General features: G+C 34.3%; 1 pseudogene; it reads right to left on the bottom strand.

The window, feature by feature from the left end:
* Positions 1 to 3,225: 3,225 nt before the first annotated feature.
* LOC101515543 (dual specificity protein kinase YAK1 homolog) lies at positions 3,226 to 7,439 on the bottom strand (annotated as a pseudogene).

The raw sequence follows: 7,439 nt of genomic DNA, 5'->3' as shown, positions 1-7,439 counted from the left end.
GTTCACCTCCTCGTGGGCTGCTCCCATCAATAACCTTGCACTCCTCCACCAGTACTCGGCATCTCCCAACAGCATATAAGTGGCATAGCTGACCTTCACTCCCTCCTGACATTTTATCATATCAAAGATTTTCTCCACTTCTTGGATCCATTGATCCGCCTTCTCTGAACCCTCATCCCCCTTGAACTTAGGAGGATTGTAACGACGGAAGTCTTCTAGCCCCCTTGACTCTGCAGCACGGATCTCTCTTCCCCTCTTTTCAAGATCCCGTTGAGTCTTGGCAGCGGTCTGTGCGGCGACAGAAGCAGCCATGTTATTCATAGCCTCCGCCATTTGATCATTCCTATTAGCGTTGTCTCTCGGAGCGTCATTCCTTCTTGGCGGCATGGTTTCCTATAAAACCATCATCAAGTAGAGTCTTAACACTACTTCAAATAATTCCAAACTAACGTCCGACTAACAACACACAAATATATTGGACTTGACAACTCAAGTCACCTAAACCGACACATGATCAGATAACAACTCCTAACTTATAGGTCGACCTACAATCTATAACCAAGGTTCCACAGCTCCCAAAGAAAACTAAACCTATGCTCTGATACCACAATGTAACACCCCGTTTTTCAAAGCGAGGGTATATTTTTTTTTTCTAAAAGTAATTAAAAACGAACAAAGAAATAAATCAGGAAATGCTTTTGGATAAATAATTGAGTCATTATAATTTACAAGCAGCGGAAAAGTTTCTCCAATTACAAATCCAAAACATTTCTACATAAACATCAAATGGTACATGGAACCCATTCAAAGATGATATAAAACTGATAATATTTGTATAAGTACAGTTTTCCAAAACTAAAATACTCCAAACCAAAAAGAAGGACCCCTAGTCCCTATACATCATCCTAATCTGATCATCCTACCAAAAACTATACACCCTGAGTAATCTCCACGCGCCCCGTGAGATCCTCCTAACACAACCGCAGTCAAGCATTCCCATCTCCATCCCTGTCCGTAGGGTACGAACCAGTAGGGCCGTCCTGACTCTCATCTGAGGGCAAAGCCCAGATTTCCACAATAGTGTAAAGGGTCACCAACCAGAAAATAACAGTTAACACATAGCAATTAAGTTTTTGAATGCTCAAAACAACTTTTTAACTAAGCATGCACCTTAACAGGATTTTCAATATGCGAAAAGTTCATACAGTACATTGCCAATGAAAATGAAGGTAAAATGCAGTTCTCGATCTCCTAATTAACACATGATAAAACAAGACATGGATAGATTCATGAGCAATTAATCATACAACTAAAAATGAGGATTTTCACTGAGCCAATCGATTGGGCAATCGATTGGGGTGAAGATTTTTAATGAAAACAGAATCCTGGGCTGAATTCAATCGATTGGTAAATCGATTGATTGGTTCCTGAGCCCCTGGTTTCGAGCCAATCGATTTCCTAATCGATTTGGTGAGGGATTCTTAATGAAAACAGATTATGAGACATTGTATAGTTGTTTGGTTTTCTACAATTTTTTTCATATTTATCTGTAAATAATCAAATAAATTTAAAGTGATTTATAAACTTCACTCAAATCGAGTATCATGTCCCTTTTAATTTCTCAAAATTTGAATCAATTATTGATCATTATAAATCTATTATTGAAACATTATAATTATGTTTGTTCACACTTTAGCTAAGGTGTCAACAAATGTGTTTGTTTAGACATTAGCTAACATTATAATTACATGTTTTTATCGTGTTATCATCTTCTATTGTTTAGTTATTTAATTAATAATAATAATAATAATAATAATAATAATAATAATAATAATAATAATAATAATAATAATAATAATAATAATGAAATGTATTGATTTTGTTTCTGTAAAAAAATAAAATAAAGTACTTGTTTATTATTGATCCGCATCAACCGAGTTGCTTAAATCAAATTTGGTGAGACATTAACTACATTACAAATTCCTTAAATTTATAGATACCATTCAATCGTTTTGTTCTCATCGTTAGGGACCAAAACAAATGTGTCACATTGTCCATTACATGAGGCAAAATGCATGTGTTGACTGATAAGAGATAGAGATAATGGGTCACGTTAACCATGTAAGGTACGTATGAGTATTTTAGTGTTCAAACTTCAAATATTCTCCCGATGTACTAGACCATTTGGAGTAACACGACTTAAATGAAATGATGAGTCATTTCCTGCTAACTAGAGGTCTGAGTTCAAATTCATCCCGAATAATAATGCTAAAATAAAATATGTTCCAAGTAAAAATACAAAATTGTTTATTTCATCAATTAAATTTAAATCGATATAATAAGTCAAATTCAAATGTTATCTTATTAACTAAAATTTATACCAACCTATCTAAATACTTTTTTTTTTAAATAGTTCATAACACTCATTCCTCACATATGCATAATCAAAATTTCACATATTACCTTGTTAACTAGAATTTCTTATACAACTATAATATCATTAAAATATCACCATAAAACACAACTTCATACGAAGTTTTATATTTAAAATCAATGATAAGGAGTCATAAAAATCTTACAAAATCAGATTTATCAAATTCAGAGCTACATAATCATCCACTAGTTGTTAAAAAAACACAATCTTCCATTAATAGCCTTTAGATACCAAAGTGATACGAGTGCTTCAATAATTTTTAATTAGTTCAAGAATTAAACTTGCACAACGTTGTCAACCGTTCATCATTTCATCATCTTCTAATGGTTTTAAGTTTCTAAATATCTGATTTATAAACATTTATAAATGTTTTAAAAATAGTTAATAAAAAGGAGATAACAAGTCATCCTCACAATATTATAAGTGTGCCATCAATTTAGACAAGGGCATGCTGCTACGTAAATCTAGCGTCTTATGTTATCAAGGTATCCTATGTGTGATTGAATTATTTCTTTATATCATACAATCATGAGGATAATGTATATCATGTTCGTGTTGAAATGTGAGTGTAACAAACCAGCCACACATAATGTTTTAGTAAAACTAAAGCATTAAAGAGTACTGAAGAAAGACAAGGCTTTGGCAAATCAACTAATTCATTCCCCACCCTTAACAAAAGGAAGGAAAACATGGCATGAGGGGATGAATATGTAGCTTCAGTTGAACAAAAAAATTCTTCAATGATGCTATATAACTACGTCATAGTAGTAAAATACCGAGCAACAAGTAAATGTAGAAGCTTTAATTGTCATTAGATGAAATGTCGAAGCTTTAATTGTCATTAGATGAAGCTTTGGCAAAATTATTCTTGCATTAGCCGGATATCATCAACATAAAGCCAAACTATGGTTCCACATGCTATAGTACAATCTTTATATTAAGAGCAGCTGAGCAAACTAAGACAGCCGCATACAGCTTGTAATGTAGAAAGCTGATGAGGCAATAAAATAAAGCAATACAAAGAAACTCAAAAATAAAAATAAAAAAGCCTGCAAAGAACCTCAGGCTTTCAACTACTAACTTCATTGGTTAGGATACTGATATCCAAGAAGAACCTCAGGAGATCTATAGTATCGACCCTGCACAAAAAACAGGTAAAAGGTGATGTAAGTACCAGATAATTATAATTAGAAATAAGAATTATCATAAAAGCCTACTTTCAACAGTGAATATAATGTGTATACCTGAATATAGGAGTAAACAGTGCGATTTTCCGTGCATGCTGATCCAAAGTCAATAATCTTTATTTCTGCTGGCTTCACATTGCTACTGCGCACAAAACAAAGTTGCATAAAATCTAAAGATGAAATAGCTGCATCATACATGGAAAATTAAAGAAAATAGCTGCAGCATACAGTTCTTTATGAGCACCTTCATGTAAGAAACCAACCTCGTACATAAAAGAATGTTTTCTGGCTTCAGATCACAATGAATAATGGCAGCATCTTTTAATAGAGCCAGTCCACATAAAATCTTAAAACATAAATTTAAGAAAATAGATTAAAATAAGATATCAAAACCAACAAAAAGGACTAAACAGAATGGTTACACAAAAAATTGACATACCTGGTTAGAGAACAGCTGAACAATACCAAGTGATAATCCCCTAAAATGATTCATTTTGATAAGCTCATACCTGTATACTATATAACGTCAACACACAAAAATGCAAGTGGGAGGAAAATAATAAATCTAGCATAGTAACATCGCATAATTCGACTTTGGCTCCTCTAAAGTGATTAAAGTGTAAAGTCAGAAAATCAAGGATTGTTCTTTCAACAAACTCGTGATTTGTTATGACGACCAAACTATAATTACCTTTGATTTGTTAATCAATGGTTGACATTACTCACTTTACATTCTAATATGAGTTACTCACTCTCGACGAGTCAGATCCGTATAATTCATCCAAGATTTAAAGTTAAATTGAACTTGAACATCGTTTAAGTTTTGATACACTCTCAATGATGAAAGCCAGACAAATATCAAATGACAAAGAAGTTAAAAACTTACAGGTTTGTGTCAAGAAGTTCAAAGCATCACAAATGCCGTTGAAATACAAAATAATCATATAAACGAACAATGTGATGCTTATCCTCAGGGTCATACTTATTTAACTACACAAAAAAAAAAGTTGTCTGACCACCATCTCATGGCTGCACTTCCAAGAAAATGACTAGCGTCTTAAAAATGATAACAATATTAATAATAACAATAGCTGGTTACCATTGTTAAAATAGTCTCTTCAACCAGCGCCAGTTGATAGTATGCAGGTTGTATTTTAATGATCTTCACAGCAACAAAACTGTCGGTATCTGAATCCCGGCATTTGGCCACTTGTCCAAATGTCCCATGCCCAAGGAGATCTTTGACAATATATCTACACCATAACGGAATGCAAATTTTATGAAGACGTAGTGATTTTGCCAGATGGATGATGAGACAACTGACACCTTTGGTATCATAAAAAAATCAACAAGTATTGCTTTTGGTATTCGTTAAGGAACACATCATTATAACATAGAATGAAGGAATCAAATATGAATGACAAACCTTCTACTTTTCTCTACATGGATCAAGACAAATTCACTGTCAGAATAAGATCCGAGTTTACATTATCATAGCCATCATTATGCACTCCAATAGATGGGCTAGTCAAGAATCTTTTTGGATTTAGATCTTCAGAATATTTAAACTGTGGATTGCATATTTGGTATGTTTCAACTATTTCCTTGGTCAATCTTGCCACCAACTGCAAATTAGAAGTTGAGAATCAGTTGAAAATTTTAGGTACTCTAAGCTCCAAACAGCCACAGTAAAAAAAACAGCAAAACTTGCCATCCTATATCAAAATTATGCTAGTTACATGTTTGTGTAATTAGAAACAAAAAAACAAAGAGAAAGTTGCGATCTATGTAGAGCAACAGAGCTTTCAACAAAACCACATCATCAGCACACCAACTCCCAAAGAAATTAGATCCTACGAGTGACTCTGCCCAAGTGTACGTGTCTATCTTCCACGCACCAACCAAGGTGATCCAGAGTTAAAGAGACAGGGTCTATGAACTAAAACAGAGCCCAAAACAGGTACGAAATGACTAGGAAGATGTAATTGCATTGTAGGAAAGGGTGGTAGAAAAGGGATAATTACAATTGCATTTACTTTTCCAAAGTCCAAACAAGGGTTGTTTTAATTTTCAATTTGAAAATCATAAATTAAAAACTCACACCCATCTCACACAGGCTTTTTGAATCGTATTAATCCCACATTGTAAACAATGTAATTTATGTAAATTTCTCTTTTATTAAGATATTTAGTTATCACATATAGAAAGAGGATTTATTTTAAAGTATAGAAGTAGTTGGGTCAATATATTGGAATGGGTCATATACATAATCACCAATCAATGATATTGTTTTCATTAATAGTCATCTTATTTCCAGTTGGTGGCAAGGCTTTCGAACTGCATGACTATGCTGCCATAAAATCCTATGTTGCCTTCATTGTAACCAAAGCTCAACCGCCTTCACTACAGCTGAACTCGATACCCCACCAATGGCTTTACTGAGTTCAGAATAGTCTCAAACACGAAACCAACCATTGTCACGACCTGTCATTGCCAAAACTATGTCCAATAACCTCACAAGGTGATCCCCCCTGCCCCCAATTCGATCAAATAGTAAAGACATGCCATCAGCAATCATCACATGCACTATCCGGTTTGCCTACATTGTCATACTCATGTGTATCCTTCTGGTATCATGTAACGGCATGCCCTTCCTATGTTCACCTCAATGGCAGACCAACTTGCTCATTGGCATCGTCTACTTTTTTTATGGCCATTACCCAAAGTTTAGGTTGATTTTCCTTACAGAGTTTATTTGATCTCTGTCACCGATTCAGTACTACAATGTCTGACTCTAACACAGTTAGGTCAATCAGATCGCCTCAAACTCCAATCCCAGGGTGAAGTCTCATACAAAAGAGGAAGTGCCAGCCCTTGGTAAATCTGAGTTGGAGCGCCTACAGGGCCTCATTGTTTCTCTCAATAAACCTTCTTACACTTGCTAGGCCCAGAACTAATAACAACTTCAATTTCTTATGCTTGAATGGTTCTAGTATAATATCTGAAGCATCATGGATTACTGACTCAGGTACTACAAAACAATATGACCTTCCATTCCCCACATCTTTTGGTCTTATAACCCCACTTTAAGTAAACATCACTTAACCAGGCATCTTATTACCCCCACTTTAAGTAAACATCACTTAACCAACCGTACCATACATGATGACTAGGATGCCTCCAATGCAAGGAATTATAGCATTAAATCACAAAATTGTCATTAGCATCTAACCCAATCCAATAGGATAAGACAGCAAAGCGAGAGAAACCAGCACTTGACGACAAAGAAACCGAATAGATAATTGACATGTGAATGTGAATTGATAACCACATCAAATGTTCTTTAAACACATCAATTTTAAAATGCATTGACTAAGGGGCTACCGACAAAACCTTTTCCGGATTTTACTATCAACCTAGTAGTGATAATCTGATAGTTATCCTTTCAACAACTTCAGTAACATTATAATAATAGTCCACATTACAAATAATGAATTTTTGTAAATTACTCAGGATTTGGATTATTAATTATCATAGATAGGAGTTTTTACTTTTAAACTTTAAACCATCCATCCATAATTCCCTCGGACTAACTCTTTGAACACAGTTACCTCCAAGAGAACTGTGATTTTATCCGCGCGCACACACAAAAAAACACCACTTTCTCACTCGAAAATAAAAAAACCAACCTTTTGAGTCAAAAAGCAACATTTCCCTCACAACACAGACAAGCATTTCCAAAAACACTAACTAATTCAAAATGACACACTAATGCGACAACAACAATAACAAAAAGTTATAAAGAAAATCACCACAAA

Source organism: Cicer arietinum, chromosome 7, assembly GCF_000331145.2.
Source record: "Cicer arietinum cultivar CDC Frontier isolate Library 1 chromosome 7, Cicar.CDCFrontier_v2.0, whole genome shotgun sequence".
In the NCBI taxonomy this organism is placed as follows: Eukaryota; Viridiplantae; Streptophyta; class Magnoliopsida; order Fabales; family Fabaceae; genus Cicer; species Cicer arietinum.
Note: the sequence above shows the minus strand (reverse complement) of the source record. Positions and strands in the feature narration are given on the sequence as shown.